The sequence below is a fragment of the Rousettus aegyptiacus genome, unplaced genomic scaffold (assembly GCF_014176215.1).
Source record: "Rousettus aegyptiacus isolate mRouAeg1 unplaced genomic scaffold, mRouAeg1.p scaffold_m13_p_11, whole genome shotgun sequence".
NCBI lineage: Eukaryota > Metazoa > Chordata > Mammalia > Chiroptera > Pteropodidae > Rousettus > Rousettus aegyptiacus.
Window position 1 is genome coordinate 6532826 of NW_023416286.1, and position 17570 is coordinate 6550395.

The 17570-nt window shown below is 40.6% G+C and overlaps 1 protein-coding gene across 3 annotated transcripts in view; it reads right to left on the reverse strand.

The window, feature by feature from the left end:
- Positions 1-17570, reverse strand: part of TNFRSF19 (TNF receptor superfamily member 19) — an 82429-nt gene that overhangs the window by 12822 nt on the left and 52037 nt on the right. The window lies entirely within an intron of this gene.

Here is a 17570-nt window from a genome sequence, read left to right on the forward strand (position 1 = left end):
ATGCCCTTCATGCAGCGTAAATACTGCATGAAAAAAACCCCAGGAAACCAGTGGGAGGTATGTTAAGATGGCCCAAGCACTCTCTCCTCTCAGAAGATTTCTAGAATATTACACCTTCACCCTGAACCCCAAAATATGGGGTTCTGTTCCCACAACATTGGACACACATATCTCAACACACTGAGTTGCAGGACTGTACTTTTAGGTCTTGAGACTTTAGTCGTTCGCAAGCTGGAAATTTGTCACGTTTATCTCCATGTCCCCAGTACTTGGCATAGTGTTTGGCACATAGTAGGTACTTAATATTTGGTATTTAGTTGTAATCAGACTATCTACATTTTTAAGCTGACTGAACTAAGGGGTGCTTTTGGGGGCGACTTAAGGGAAAAACAAGCAGTTACAGCATCCACAACCTTGCACTAGGCCCCTTACTCCTGAGACAGTAGACTTTTTTTAATGTCTTAGCTGTTAAATTACCGAACGACATCTACATTTTGGAGAAAAGACTAATATGTCATTGTACAATGGAGAGGCAGGCATAGCATTGCGTTAAAAAGATGCATTGCACTGTGGTCAAGGGCACAGATCCTGGGATGTCACTGTCTGAGTCGACCTCCAGATGTGTGACCTTAAGCCAATTACTTAATCTCTGAGTCTCCAGCTCACATCTGTTCAAGTGGCGGTCGTAACAGCAGCTGTCTCGCCTGGCTGCTGAGACCATGAAAGTACTTATAGGGAGCCTCCTGTGCCCATCGCTATCCTAGCGATGATGATCACAGTTAGCACTTGAATTATGGGGGGTAGGGAGGGAGAAGGGCCGTACTGGGATGGACAAACTCGGTTCTGAAATCTACATCCAGTGGAGTCACATCACGTCCTATTTAACTAACCTCAAAGGAATTCGAGAAGTAGAAACCTAAATAGAGGGGCGGCTCTGCCTTCTCATCCTCCAAGTAACTCCCATGAGTTGAGGTGGGTGGGGCCACGTCCTGCACCCTTCATTGCTCTCAGCTCCGTAGGGCCACCCAGCGGGAGATCCCCTCTGCGGAGGGCTCCCCCAGACCCCGTGGTGGGAGCATGTGCATATCATGTAATTTTAAGTTGTCTAGAATCCATGTTAAAAAAGAAAAAGTAAACAGGTAAAATTAATCTAGTTTTCTTAACCCAACGGACCTTCAAATATTAATTACCATTTCGACATGTACTCGATATAAAAATCGTTATTGTCATCTTTGGCACTCTTTATTTTGTGCACAAACATCAAAGTTGGGAGTGATTTCACACTGACAGCACATCTCAGTTTGCACCAGCCACATCTCAAGTGCTCGTTAGCCACGTGTGGCTGAGGGCAATCATAATGCACCACAACGCTAGAGACTAAGATCTGGTATCTGCGTTTGTGTACCGCTGCCTGACACTTCAGGCTGGAACCAGAGAGAAACTTCTGGGTTGATGTTTCTGAATCATGAATACAGCAGGAATGGTCATCTTGAAACACTGAGTCTCAGTACTTCTAGCCACACTGATAAAACCTTCTGGCCACCTAGGAAGACAATTTTTTATTCGGGATTTATAGAAATTATATGCCTTGGGCTTGGGAGAATAGGAATCATAAACCAATCACACATTGTAAAGAATATCTGTTCATAAACATGTTTAATATTCATAAAATATATTTTATCATATAGCTATACAGACATACTATAATAATCACATAGCATATATTAAATGCTCATCACACAGCGAGTTAAACAAATTACATCCCAGACCTGATAGAGATTAAATCTAACTCTGTGAGTGGACAAATTCCCTAGAGGACGTATGAACACAGGCATAGCCGTACAAACATCGACAAATAAATAACTGAATAGGCATTTACATCCCCTGCAAGTGAAAAGAGAGGCCACACAGAAGGGGAAGTGACTTGGGAAATACAAGTCTCATCCGTGTGGACCCGATGGGGAGCCGGGGAAGGCTGCCGTCTCACTCACGCTCGTGAGACAGGCGGATCGCTTCAGAGGGCCATCGGGTCCCTTCGCTTAAACTTTCCATCAGACGGGCCGGCTCTGCTCAACACAAGGCTCTAGCAATGGCTGTCATCGGCACGATCCATAAAACGTGACGCGGAGTGGACAACTGCAAAGTCCCTAGCTAGTCCTGCTGTAACCGTTACATGAAGCTAATCAATCAACATGGTATCGGATATTCAGAAAACCCTACTAAGAACAGGTTAATGATTACAGTCTTTTCAGTTCCTCTTGTTTAAAATGTAGTAGTCAACTTGTTTGCCTTTTTGTAAAAGGAACTGTTTCTAATTTATACATGAACTAAAATGCTCCCAAATGGGGATTTTATTTTTAATTTGATGGTTGTGATTCAGGATTTATTTTCCCCAAGCCAATCATAAAAGTCTTGTTACACATTTTTTCAAAGTAGGGAACTAACACTATAATTGCAATAAGATCGAGGTGGCCATAACAATATCAATTTTAAAGGAAATGAGCCCCTTATCCATACATTTCCCAGGCAGCAGCATCTGAAGATGAACAAGAGAAATACGGCCATTGTACGTCTCAGTTTTTGACACCTATATAAGAAAAGGTGTGTTAAATCAAACAGCCTCTCAGCGGGTCCCCATAGGAAGTCGAGGTCTGGAAACCACGGTCTTGATTCTTTCTTGTATGTATGAGTTTACGACAGCACTTTTAGCAGACATAATCTTTTTTATAGGAAATAGGTTCATCATTCTTAGGTCCGATTGTCACATACTGCAGTACAGATGTAAATATGGAAGCTACGGGAACCTGGGCTGAATATCATTTGACTTCAGAGTAACCCCAGAAACTCATTCATACAAGTGCCTTTTTCTGTGAATTTTCTTTTTGATTTGAGCACTAAATTTTAAAAAAAGGGGGTGAACGGAGGAGGAGGTTGGTACTAGTTACATGCAGTGGCTTCTACTCTATTACGTCCTGGTTAATTGAGATGTCGCTGAGAATTGCTCGGAAAAGAATTTATCTGCTACAAACTAAAAAGTATCGTTTTGCTGACCTGTGGCTGCTGCAATGTAATTGAGAGTAAAGATTCTTTCTACCCACAATGCCTTGGTGACATTCCCTGTCCCAGCTCACCAAGCATACTGGATGCCTGCAAGGAACTTCCCTCATACCTTATGAGGATGCTGAAGAATCAGTAATAGGAAAACCCACAATCTTGGGAAAGTTTTCACTTTTCTAGAATACAAGGCATCCCTTACCCTAACCAATTAAGTTATTAAATCCCACTATAATCTTAGCACTAGCCATTGCCGGTTTATTTCAGAGTAAGAACCGCTGTCTTAGCTCGCATTTTGCATTGCATATATGACTCAGGTTCATCTTTGTATTATACATTCCCCTAGGAGCTCAGCTCAGTTGAACAATTAGGTACTGAGTCTCCTCCAAGGCATTCAGTAAGCTGAACGAGAGCCTGAAGAGAAGAAAAAAGCAAAGAAAATGGAGGTCACCAGCAAACCCGGGGCCCATCCGCGGGCCACAGTGTTGACTGAGGCGTGAACCCCGCTTCCGCAGACTCCTGAGTGCTTTCAGACCTGGACACTGCATTGACCCTCCCGCCACAAGTGCTGCCAGTCCCCGGCCGACCCGCACTCCATAGACGAGGAGACCAAGACTTGAGGTGACCTGCATAAGGTCACACAGCGAAGCGGAGGGAGTTTGAGAACTGGAATCGGGCCCTTTGAGCCTTTCCAGCAGATCCCGCGGTCCCACGGGGACATGTAGCTTCCAAGAGGGTGAAGTATTCTGCGAGGGAACGATGTGCAGTGTGGCTCCTGTCTGTTTCTGCTGGGAGACGCCACCCGAGCCACGGAAAAGAAGGCCTGGGGACTGAGTGCGCAGGGCGCCTGCATCAGCTCTCAGAGACGGTCTGGGTGCCCCTCCGCCTCGTGGGGACCTCTGTGTCACATTATGAGCCGGCAGTGGGCACGCCGAGCCATGACTGTCACTGAGGCTGAGGCGGGCTGTACAGGGAGCTTTCTGGAGGCGACTGGATCTGGAAAGGCTGGATTAGCGAGCAGGAAAGGACGTGCAGACACCTCGATGGGAGCGTCAGGCTCGTGGCGCGCTCCGCCCGTGGATCCGGCCCCCTCCCCTGCGCAACCGCAGCTCCGCCCTCGACGCCCCCTACGTGTTCACTCTCGCCTGCCGACTTCCCAGCAGGCTACGTCCAAACACCTGCTCCACGCGAGGTCATTCTCCCGCCGTAAACGCCCCACGAAGGGCCGAGTCAGGAAGGGCCGGCGTGGGAGGAAGGGACCGGTCTCCAGAATCCGGCTCTCACCAGCTCGCAGCTAGCCCTGCACAGGACTCTGAACCCCTCCGAATCTCAGTTTCCTCACAGGGCAGATGAGACAGTGGCTCACTGTGCAGACACTGAGACCCACCACGAGGAGCCACAGAAAAGTCTCTGAGGGCCGACGGGCTTGAGCGGAGCTAGCGCCATGCGCACTTGGACAGGTCTGCCGCTTGGACGTCCCCCGACCTCCCCATGGCCTGGCTGCTTTCTCCCCACAGAAATGAGCACGGCCTTCACGATAAATAAGAAGATGAAGCAGGATGCGGTATTTCAATACTCAGACGTTTGTATTTCCAGTGGAGCTGCTTTCTGAACGCTAGATTCATACATCCGACATCCTACCGAACACCTCCACTTGGACGGAGATGCGTCTTAAACTCGACATAGCCAACCAATGGGCTGTCACAATCAGACCCACTCCCTCCCCAGCAAACGCCCCTGCTCCTCCCACAAATCCTCGCTCCCTGTCATTCCCTTGGTCCGCAACCTTCCTCTCCCGGCTGCCGCCTGGAACGCTCCCTCCGCTGTTCTAGGTCCTCCCTCAAATGTCACCCCCCACTTAGTGAGGCCGCCCCATCAAACTCTAAAATCGCCATCTCTCTCCAGTGCTTCCTCCCTCCTTCCCTGCTTTCTCTTCCCCCCTAGCACTTATGGCCATGTGCCATTGTATATATTTAATGTGTGTGCTCCTTGTCATTCTCCCTGTAGTGGGAGGAACGGCATCCATCCTGCTTCTCCGAACACACCCACCTGCCTGTGCTTAGGCAGGGATCAGCAAGAGGACGCACTTTCCAGCCTCCCTTGCAGCTAGGTGTGAAAACATGGCCAAATTAGAGGGCGCTGAGCAGAAGTGATGTGTGTCGCATCTGTGTCATCTCCAGCCTAGGGACAAATTGCCTGCCCCAGACGCCCCCTCCGCTGTGGGCTGGAAGATGGCGGTAGCAGCAGCTCAGTCCTGACGCTGCAGATGAGGAAGCTGTTCAAAGGCTGGGGAAGCGACAGGCGACAGGAAGCGGGGCCTCTGAATGGCATCCTGCAGCAGAGCTGCCCCACCAGGCTGAACCGACCAGGTCATCACAGAACGGAGCCGGGAAGTTCTACCTGAGGCTGCAACATTTTAGGGTTTCCCTGTTACACAGCCTAGCCTCTGTCCTACCAATTACATCCCTCACTAAAGTATAGGTTTCACAAGGGCCAGAATTTTTGCCAGCTTTGTTCACTCCTGTACTTATAATAACTATAAGAGTTCCTGGCATAGAGTTGATGACTGATAAATATTTGATAAATAACGAAATAAATGAATGCTTGCAAAAGAAACTGGAAAACCCTAAGTATTCCAAAAATTTCATTGAATGGAGAATTGTCCGATCGATAGGACGAGAGTATGCCAACGACAGGTCTGTGTGCTGTCCTTCCACTGGCTTTGTAGCTCGTGACAGTGCAGCTGGCAATAGCTGGGGGCAGGGGGCACAAATGATAGATTAGATTCGTTTGCATGCGCTCGCTTCATATAATCTTGGTTTGACTATGGGTGGAATTGCTCAGATTTAACAACACACAAACCTTGAAGATTATTGAGCATAACTTTTGAACGAACACTGAACAAAAATTCAGCTTTCTCTAGTCAGTTTTAATTAGCATTCCACAGATTCACCGCAAAGGGATCTTACTTTGGTTATTATATGCCAAATGTAATCACAGTTAACAACGCACATACGGCGATGGCAGATTTTAATGAGTTCCCGAAGAAGTTAGAAAGGGGACAAACCTTCTGGAGGTTAATCACGCCTTCCAAAGAATGTTGCTTTGGTGTCAATTTCAGAAAACGACTGGGAAAATTGGATGAATGGAACAATTGAGCATTACTATCTTTTTTTAAAAAATCAAATTAAGCATATTAATCTTACATTTTTGTGTACTCCCGCCCCCCTAAAACGACAAAAGCATCTAGAGGACTGTTAACCACAGGAGCTCGTAATGATTTTTCATGCAAAGTTACCCCAACGATCATGAACAGCATCACAGCCACCACGTGCAAATACCTATGGTAGGCTGGCCCCTCACTTACTCGCTTTGGAAATGTCAAAATAATCCTTTATGGTAAGGATTTTATAGATGAAGAAGTCTACACATATCTATACTTTTTTCATTTCAAATAACAATCAGATAATTGGATCTAGAGTTGAGCCCGGTTTGTCTGACCCTAAAACTTATGCTTTTTCCCTGTGAATTATGCTATGGTCTTTCCAATCATTTAGAGCAAAACATATACTATAGTGTGAAGGATTACTGATTCCAATTTTGTACAAGCCAATAAACTCTAGTTAATCAGTTAACATACACAATATAATTTGACCTACTTTAAAACACAAATATAGCTTCACAAACTCAACCTGTCTCACTCTTAAGATTAAAGAGGTATCACATTTTATTGCAATGAGAAGTAACATATGACTTTTTAAATTTATTTTTTAAATGTTATTTTTAAGGTCTACATGGTATAATTAGATGAGTAGCAAATAAATACAGAGGGGAAGAACGAGTTATAAGTGAATTAATTATGCTGTTTGGACTTCCATTTCTAAAGTTTCACTAATGTCCTGTGTTTTTATCAGAGAGTTTGGCACAGAACACAACGCATCAGATTTCCTTCTGTATCACATGTCACATTGGAAAGGCCAACAAAAGAGGAAACGTGGCATTTTTACTTGTTGATGACCATGTTTGGCATGAGCACTTCAATTAACGATTAGTTCTGGCATATAAACATACAACTTAGACACTTTCTAATCATTTTCGGTAAAAGAGTTTATCTTAGACTTTTATATTTGTTTCAAGAAAAACTACAGTTTGATCCATTGCTTTCTGTGTTCTTCCACCATCATCACCACCAACAACAAAACCAATGTAAAATGAAGGTTTAACAAAATTAAAACCTGACGAATCCTTCTCTAGCCACGCTCTTTAAAAAAATTTTTTAACTAAGAACTCTATGCAATCTTACTGAGACAAAGATACAGTTATGGAGTCTGAGCTTTATCTTGTTAATCTAAACTGGTTAAATAAAAATATCTATGGTAACACTCAACATATGAATTCCAGATGTACCACAAAAGAGTCTGCCAATAAACAAAACAGTTTGATTTTTTTTTTTTATTCACTTTATAGCAAGCACACTGACACTGGATGGATGTGGTCATTTTAGACTGCTCTTAGAACTATGTGGTCTGTTTTTCAATAGCTGATAGTGATATTATTCCAAAGTGAGATTTTTTTTTTCTGTTTGCAGTTAAACAAACAAACAAACGAACGAACAAAACTGGACTGATTTCTGTGGTAAAATATGTAACACGAAATTTACCATTAGTGACACTGAGTACATTCCCAATATTGTGGACCACCACCAGTAATTCCAGAACATGCTCATCACCCAAAAAGGAAACCCCCACCCGTTAGGCAGTCACTCCCCTTCCCCCACTCCCGGCAAGCACTAATCTGCTTTCTATCTCTACGGATTTGCCTGTTCCAGATAGTTCATATCAACGAAATCATAAAAGAGCATGTGGTCTTTTGTGTCCAGCTTCCTTTACTTGGCATTTTTTCAGGGTTCATCCATGTTGTAGCATGTGTGAGAATTTCATTCCTTCTTATGGCTGAATAACATTCCATTGTATGGCTACACAGGTCCCTGCCCCGCTTTGCGCCACTCTTTGAAAGTCTGTCTTACGCTACTTTGCTTTTATGAAAGATCTATGTTAGTACCTATTTTTGTTAACCAAAATGAATCCAAAGAGGATTTCACTTTTATGAAAAAAAGGCGAGAAGCAAAACTAGCGTTTGGCGTTTGTTTTGCAGGAAGCCCTTACAGAGGTAGCAGCACCCCGGGTGGCCCCGCCGAGCTCCTTCCTGGGGACCACGCTCAGCATCTCGGCATCAGGCCGCCAGAGCTCAGGGCTGTGTCTGTGAGCATCTGTGCTTTATCTCCGTTTATTCTGTGCATCTGTCAGCAAGATGTGCCCTAAGGCAATCGCTTCTTAGCTTTATGCCATTTCGGCTTAAAAGGGTTTCAAAGGAACGCTCTGCTTTCAGATAGTGAGGGAAGCCTGTACCACATTTTGTTTATGCATTTATCAGATACTGGGCATTGGGGTTGTCTCCACCTTTTGGTTATTGTGAATGATGTTACTATGAACAATCATGGACAAGCTTTTTTCCATATGTTTTTAAACTTTTCTCAAAGATACACAGGAATTGTTCCACATGCGATCAAAAGATGGATTATCATTACACTAGCATTAAGTTAATTAATATGTCAGTCACATATTTAGTGTTATTACACTAAAGCATTCAGTTAATTAATAAATCAGGAAGATAATATATTTCTTGAGCAAGAACTAGGTGAAGAGTAGAGGGAGATGGTGCCAGGGAAGCTGGTCAGGGTCCGTTCATAAAGGTATTTACATATTTTAGTGAGAAGTTTGGATTCTATTCTAAGAATAATAGGAAGCACTCAATGACAGCAGAGTATGTGCCCTTCTCAAGTGTACGTGGAATTTTCCCCAGGATGCGCCAAATGTTAGGTCACAAAACAAGTCTCAATAAATTTAAAAAGACTGAAATAAGACAGAGAATATTTTCGAATCACAATGAAATTAAACTAGAAATCCTTAACAAAAGGAAAACTGGAATATTCACAAATATGCAGAAATCAAATAATATTCTTTTAAATAACCAATGGGTTGAGAAGAAATCACGAAGGAAATTAGAAAAAATTTTGAGATGAATGAAAATAAAAACAAATACCAAAACTTATGGGAAATAGCAAAAGCAGTATTAGAAGGAAATTTATAGCACTAAATGTCTACATTTAAAAAGACCTAAAATCAATAACCTAACCTTCAACTTTATGACTTTAGAAAAACAAGAGTGAACTAACCCAAAAACTAGTAGATAGAAAGAAACAATAAGGATCACTACAGAGACAAATAAAATTAAGACTAAAAAACAATAGAGAGAATCGATAAAACTAAAAGTTGGTTCTTCTAAAAGATGAACAAAATTGACAAAATTTCAGGTTGACTAAGAAAAGGAGAAGATTCAAATTGCTAAAATCAGAAATAAAAGACAACACATTGCTGTTGACTTTACATAAAAAGGATTATAAAGGCACTATGAAAACTGTGCACCAACAAATTGGATAAACTAGTGAGACAGACGAATTTTTAGAAATATATGAACCAGCAAAACTGACACAAGAAGGAATAGAAAATCAAAAGAGGCCATAATGAGGAGATGGAATCAGCCATCGAAAACCTCTTGATGGCTTTGCCGATGAATTCCGCCAAATATGTAAAGAAAAATTAACAGCAATCCTTCTCAAACTCTTCCCAAGAAGTGGAGAGGAGAAGATATTTCCTAAATCACTGTATGAGGCCAACATTACCCCGACCAAAGTAGATAGTAGCACTACGTGGGAAGAAAACTACAGATCAAGGTCCCTTATAAACATAGATGCAAAAATCCTCAACAGAGTCGTAGTGAATCTACTTTAGGGCAGATTCAAGGATTATACACTGTGACCAGTGAGATATCCCAGGAAGACGAAAATGATTAATCATACAAAAATCAATCCGCCTAATATACAATAAGAAATAAGAGGAGGAAAACCCACGCGATCATCTCAACTATGCTGAAAAAGCGCTTGTCAAAATCCAACACCCTTGCATGGTAAAAACACTCAATAAACCCATGAAATGCCGCCACCACGGCAAGGGGCGGTGCCCTGGGGTTAACAGCCGCTGTCTTCGTGGTCCTGCTCTCCCTCCTACATCTCTGCTGTTAAGAGACTCAGGCCAAGAGACGGCTATACTTTCCCATCTTCTAAACCCAATTTAAATGGCACCTGGATGTCCAATGTAGCAAGGATAGAACAAGTCTTCACTGAATCTGCTAATTCCACATCTTATTTTATTGACACAGAAAAATGTGAGGATCTCAAATTTTATTGAAGAGCATGTGACAGGTCTGACTAGACGATAAATGCCAATATTAAATTTGGTGGAGTTTCATGTACAGGATAAAGAGAGATAACATCCAAAGTTAGCTAAGATTTGATTTTCTTAAATGTGACTTAAGAAGGATGGAAAATAAGAATAGATTCTACCTTATCTAGAGATAAAGGATGGGAAGTGGAACAGAGACTCGCTTTTCATTTGGTTCATTAAATCCATAGGGCCACAAAACAAGTAATATAAAAAACATCCATGGTTCTATTTACGCGTACATTAGAAGGAACTGCCAGGTGTTTCTCGGTACTAATTTGACGCTGATATACTCTAGATAAAGGTTTGCAACATTAATATATCACTGCTCTCTTGGGAACAGAACTCCTTCCTCTGAGGCTTTGGATTTGACACAGCATTTGATGTTTTATGTGGTAATTGACAGGTGCCAGGGCAGAGATGGACTGATATCTATCTCAAATCCAACTATGACAAGTAAATTTTTCTTATATTTGTCACTTATTTCTATGCAACAAGAACACCAGATTCATTTAGCTAAACGAATTCCAATGAGTGGGCATGCATGCCCTCAACAAATTTTAAAGCACTTTTTTATGTCTGAATATGTTGAATAATTTTTACACTCTGAAAAAATTATGTTTCAAAGATAAAATGGACAAATCTTGAAATTAAAAATACAAACATGTGAAGGAGCCAAAACTGTAAATCAAATATTTGGGAAATGAAGACTGGAAGCTAATTGGCATTATATTCAGTAAAACTTTTATACTCTTTCTGTAAATACTTAAAACAAACTCTACAAATAAAAATAGCTACACCTGAAACACTTTCTGTTATCCATCAATATTTTTAGTTATTTACATCTTGGTCCTCAGCCTAAAGTGGGCCTGATTCTAAAAAACAAATCTTTTCATACCTGCCTCAATACACAGAAAACTTTTTAAAAAATAGATACTGCCTACAGTCTTTTATTTACATGATCACACAATGATGCCTAGATAGATGGTCCAGTGTCTAATAAGGCCATAGCAGTCTTCATAACCAAAATCATTTTTTTTCCATCTTTAGAAACTCACATAAGAACAACCACCTCCAGCAGATCTCAAGCTACTGTGTGAGTGAATGGACATTTCCTTTTTTCCCCATACTTGGATGCTGTCCATATATTTTGGATTACATATTATGTTTATATATTTGTGTTTCGATTCATAGTAACTTTTCATGTGATGGAATTGATCTGTATTGAACACAAACTGTACATGAAAAGGAATGGCTGAAAGAGAAAAAAGAGTAAGGATAAAAGAGAATGTCCTTGACATGAAAAGGTCATGTATGAAAAATCCACAGCCGACATCATATTCAACAGTAAAGGATTGAACACTTTTCCTCTGAGATGATGAAGAAGACACAGATGCCCATTTTACCACTTCTACTTGACATAGTACTAGAAGTCCCAGTTGGGCAAGCAAAAGAAATAAAAAGCATCCAAATTGGAAAAAAAGAAGCAAAATTATCTTTGTTTGCAAAGATAATAGATGATCTTATATGCAGAAAACCTTAAAGAGTCCACAATAAACTGACAGAACTCAGTTTAAATGAATTCAGTTTAAGTTTTAGAATACAAAATCAACATGCAAAAACTCAGTTATATTTTTATATACTAGTAATGAACACTTCAAAAGGGAAATTAAGAAAATAATTCCATTTACAATATCATCGAAAAGACTGAAATACTTAGGAATAAATTTAACTAAGGAGGTGCGAAACTTGTACATTGAAAACTGTAAACATTGTTGAAAGAAATTTAAAAAGACCAAATAAATGAAAAGACATTTCATGTTCATAGATTGGAAGACTTAACATTGTTAAGAAAACAACACTATTCGAAGTGATATGCAGAATTAGATGCAATCGCTATCAAAATCCCAAAGCTTTTTCTTTGCAAAAATGAAAAAAACAAATCCACCCTAAAATTCATGTGGAATTTTAAGGATCCCAGAATAGTCAAGACAATCTTGAAACGAACAAAGTTGGAAGACACACACTTCCTGATTTTGAAACTTTCTATAAATGCTACAGTAATGAAGAATGCATGATACTGGAATTGTTACACAATTCGAAGTCCAGAAATAAACTTCTACTTCTATAATCAACTGATTTTTGACAAAGGCGCCAAGACCAGTCAATGAGGAAAGGACAGGCTCTTCAACAAATGGTGTGGGGAAAACTGGATATACACCTACAAAGAATAAGGTTGGATGCTATCTCCTATATGATAGTAAAAATTAACTAAAAAGAATGAAAGACCTAAACTTAAGAGATAAAGCTATAAAATTCTTAGAAGAAAACACAGGGGGAGATCTTCATGACCCTGGATTTGGCAATTGTTCCTGAAATATATACCCAAAACATAGGCAACACAAGAAAAAACAAATTGGGCTTTATCAAATTAAAAACTTTTGTGCTTCAAAGAATACCATCAAGGACATGAAATGACCACAGAATGGGAGAAAATATGTGCAAATCATATGCCTAGTTAAGTATTTAATATCCAGAATAGATAAAGAACTACAACCCAACAACAAACACACAAAAAATCCAATCATGAAGCGGGCATTACACTTGAATAGACATTTCTCCAAAGAAGGTATGCGTGTGGCCACTAAGCACAGGAAAAAACACTCAACATCATTAGTCATTAGGGAAATGCAAATCAAAACCACAATTATCTGCCACTTTATAGGGTGATGAGAATAACAATAACAACAATAAAAATCGATCAGAAGATAATAAGTGTTGGTGGAGATGTGGAGAAAGTACAACCCTTGCACGCTGCAAGAGGGAAATCTGACAGGAGCCACTTAATCTCTTCTGGGCACTGCCCTAATTAGCTGTCCTTTCATGATTTAAATGCAAGTGAACCAAGGCAGAACCCCAAGGCAGCCCCACGCTTGCCCTAAACTTTCTTTTAATACTAATACAGATGATTCACAAAGATGGTTGGATTATAAGCGGATCCCACACCTAAGAAGTAAACTTTATATCTTTATTTCCCACTAGTTCAAGGACTGAATAGTGAGTGTAAATGAAATGAAATGTAAAAGGTGACAGCAAAGGAGAGTTTGGCAGTTCCTTCAAAAATTAAACCTAGAATTACTGTATGACCCAGCAATTTCAATCCTAAGTATATGCCCAAAAGAATAGAAAAAGGAGACTCCGATACTTGTACACCCATGATCAAAGAAACATTATTTATAATAACAAAAAGGTAGAAATAATTCAATCATCCAGTAACAGATGACTGGATAAAAAAAAAAGGTGATATATACATACAGTGGAATATTATTCGGCCCTAAAGAGGAATAAAAATTTGATACGTGCTACAACATGGAAGTATCTTCAAAATATTATGCAGAGTGAGACAAGCCAAACACAAAAGTATAAATATTGACATAATTCCGTGTACGAAATATCTATAATAGGCAAGTTTATAGAGACAGGAAGTAGATTAGAGGTTACTAGGGGCGGGGATGAGAGGGGGCCGGGGAGTCACTGCTTAACTGTCACAGTTTCTGTTTAGAGTGATGGAAGGGTGAAGGAAATAGTGAGCAGTGAAGGTTGCGCAACCTCGTGCATGTAACCAATGCCACTGAAGCGCACAATTGAAAATGGCAAATTTTATGTTATATATATTTTATCACAATAAAAAAAAATACTAGGAAGTGATAACAGGGTTTCGAGCATGGAGCAAACCCCAGACTCATTACGGTTCCATTTACTGATGGGATGGCAAAAGCGGGAGGGACAGTGGATTTGGTGGCAAGCAAGGAGGAAAGGAATAAAAACTTTTGTTCTGAAAAGTTAAGTCTGAGATCCTATGATCTCTCCACTTGGAGCTGTTGAGCTGGCATTTGGATATCCGGACGAGGCAAAAGAAAGATTGTTACTGGAGATAAAAATCTGAAAATCATGAGTGCGTAAAGTCCAAAGTGAGGGGACTGTTAAAATCACCTACGTGCATGCTGCAGATAAGGATGAGGACCGAGGACAGAACCCAGGCACACCATGAAATCAGGAGATCTGACGAGGGTGGGGCAGCCTCTGAGAGAGGAAGAAAAAAGCAGGAACGGTGTCGAGGGAGCCCAGAAAAGAAAGCATTTCGGGGAAGAAGTAGTAGAGCGAAGTGCAAGGGATTGAATTCTTCTGATGCTTAAATAGCTACGCTACGTAAGAGGATCCTATTTGGGGATGAGTTATCGAATGTAAATTTTGAAATTCTGGAGGAAAGTTAAACATATATGGGTTTAAAAAAAATAGTGACCTCGCCAATTGTAGCCACCTACAAATTTATTGTCCAATAAATCTTTGGATTAAAATGAAATCAAAATGTGATTTTGAATTGTGATATCACAGAAATAAGAGGAACAAAGCTTAGGGGGAGTTTATCATGAAGAGTAAACGTGACTTATGAGATTATGTAGAGTAAGAGAGTACCATTTTTCAAATCAATGATAGAAGGATTATACTAGGATGTGTGCCTTTTCCTAAGGAATCATTCTGACCTTACTTTTGAAGCTTCACCCAAAGAAGTATATATATTTTTGGCTCGACAGCTGTTTACCAGCATCTAAGACTAGTAAATAGTGGCCAGACTCTCTTTAACATCTGTACCTAGGACAGCCAGTTGTGCGCGCACAGAACCATAAATTCGTCTTGTCAGACCGGTCTTCAGACACGCTGGGAGTGCTGGGTTTACAAGTTAGTGCTCCTAACTGTTTTTACTTTCCTTTTTGAGTACAGATCACAGCAAAAATAGTACAGCTATGCAAGCATTTTTCCTTTGTTGAGCGATGCTGTAACGTTTGTTTACAAATATAGAACTTCTGAGCTTGATTTCTCCTTTTGAGTTCCCTTCTGGGCACTGCCCTAATTAGCAGTCCTTTCATGATTTAAATGCAAGTGAACCAAGGCAGAACCCCAAGGCAGCCCCACGCTTGCCCTAAGCTTTCTTTTAATACTAATACAGATGATTCACAAAGATGGTTTGATTATAAGCAGATTCCACACCTAAGAAGTAAACTCGATTTCTTTATTTCCCACTTAGCCAAGGGCTCAACAGTAAGAGTAAATGAAATGGAATGTAAAAGGTGACAGCATGGCCCCAGAACCAGAGATCTACAGTATGCTGCCATGGTGATGGCGGGCTCTCCGACTGTGGCATTATGGGATGGAGGTTATCAGATGATTTAGAGACCCTCAGCCACCCACGGAGGATCTTTGAGCCCTCTCTCCATCCAGCAATTCTCACTTATACATGGATTTTTTTCAATAAACACCTACTGCATCTTCGATCCATGGTTGGGAGCCGGAGGATGTGGAGGGCTAACTGTCTGCATTGATCTACTGTCATTTTAGAGAGGGAACCTGAGCATCTGCAGATTTGGGTGTTCCCAGGGGTGGAGGTAGGTGGGGGGGAGGGGGTCCTGGACCAATCCTGCACAGATACAAGTAAGTTTTGGGGGAGTCAAAAATTATACTCATCTTCCTTGGAAAAGTGTCTATTCAGGTTCTGAATTTTCTGAATTCGGCTTCTGCCCATTTTTTTTTTTTTAGTTTGTTTTGTTGTTGTCATTGAGTTGAAAAAATTTAGAATAGAGCTACCATATGACCCAGCAATCTCTCTTCCAGGCATTTACCCTCCAAATTTGAAAACACTTATCCATAAAGGTACACACACGCTTATATATTCGTTGTAGTATTGTTCAAAATAGCCAAGACATGGAAACAACCTAAGTGTCCTCCAACAGATGACTGAATAAAGAAGATGTGGTGCATATATACAGTGGACTACTATGCAGCCATAAAAAAGATGAAATACTGCCATTTGCAACAACATGGATGGATCTTGAGATTATTATGCTAAGTGAAATAAGTCAGATGGAGAAAGACAAGAACTGTATGATTTCGCTCATACGTGAGACATAAAACATAAAGCAGCAAACGAACAAGCAAAATATACATACAAACAAATAAAAAACAAACTCAGATACAGACAACAGAATGGTGGTTGCGGGGGTGGGGAGGGCAGGAGTGGGGTGGATGAGAAGGTTAAAGGGGGTCAAACACACGGTGACGGACGGAGACTAGACTTTAGGTGGTGAGCACAGAACGGGGTACACAGGTGTCGTATTATTAAGTTGTGCATCTGAAATTCATAATAATGTTATTAACCGATGCTACCCCAATACATTTAAAAATTAAAGTTAAATTAAAAAACAGTTAAACGCAGATTTGCAACCGTGCAGGAGGCTGGTGCCCTCCCTGCATTGCCCGAGGGTCAACTGAAGTCTTAAATTTAAAGCACATAGAAAAAATTTAGGTTTATTCTCATATTCTTATTAGAAGAGTCACTTAAACAATAATTTCCTTTAGACTATTAATAAACATTACTCTCTATTATAAAACATTTAAAAAGGCATGATTATAAGCAGTATTCTAAGATGGTTCCAATTATTCCATTATTATCTTTTGAATGATAGAAAGGTCCAAACCTTGCAACTTAAACACCAGTGATATGAATGAAGGCCCTTTAGTACATTCCGTAAAGTTTTCATCAAATCATTTTTCTGAATTTCTTGTAAGAGAAGAGGTGTGTGATTAGAAAAGTAGAAGCTTCTTTAACTGTCTACCGGTTCTCTGTTCTGTCAGTTCTTATCTGCAACTTTGTCTCTGCTCTTAGAAAATCATAGTTGGTGGAACGAGGTAATAAGATAAAAAAGGTAATCAACTGTTAATAGCGTAGTACTGAAAGAACTCTTACGAATCAAAGGGTTAAAGATAAGAACGCAATATCGATACTTTATTTATATAGAAGAACAGTTGTTTTTAACTAGACCTACTAATGATGAAGTAGAAAATGGTCGTGATGGTTGTCCAGATTAATTAGTATACAGAACAACAATGAGCAAATTCTTGTGGTGAACAGCTCAAATATATAGAGCCCATTCAAGCTGTGTTTACACAAACCTGATTTCGCTGAGTGAGAATTTACACAGCGAAACGCATTCTCCCAAAGCCTGACCTGCTTTTTCGCTGAGGCTCTGGAGAAAGGAAGATGCTGGAACCAGAAGCAATGCTTGTCCATCAGCTTAAGCCCTTTGCTTCTCAAGGATTGTAGACCAAATTCTGAGGATT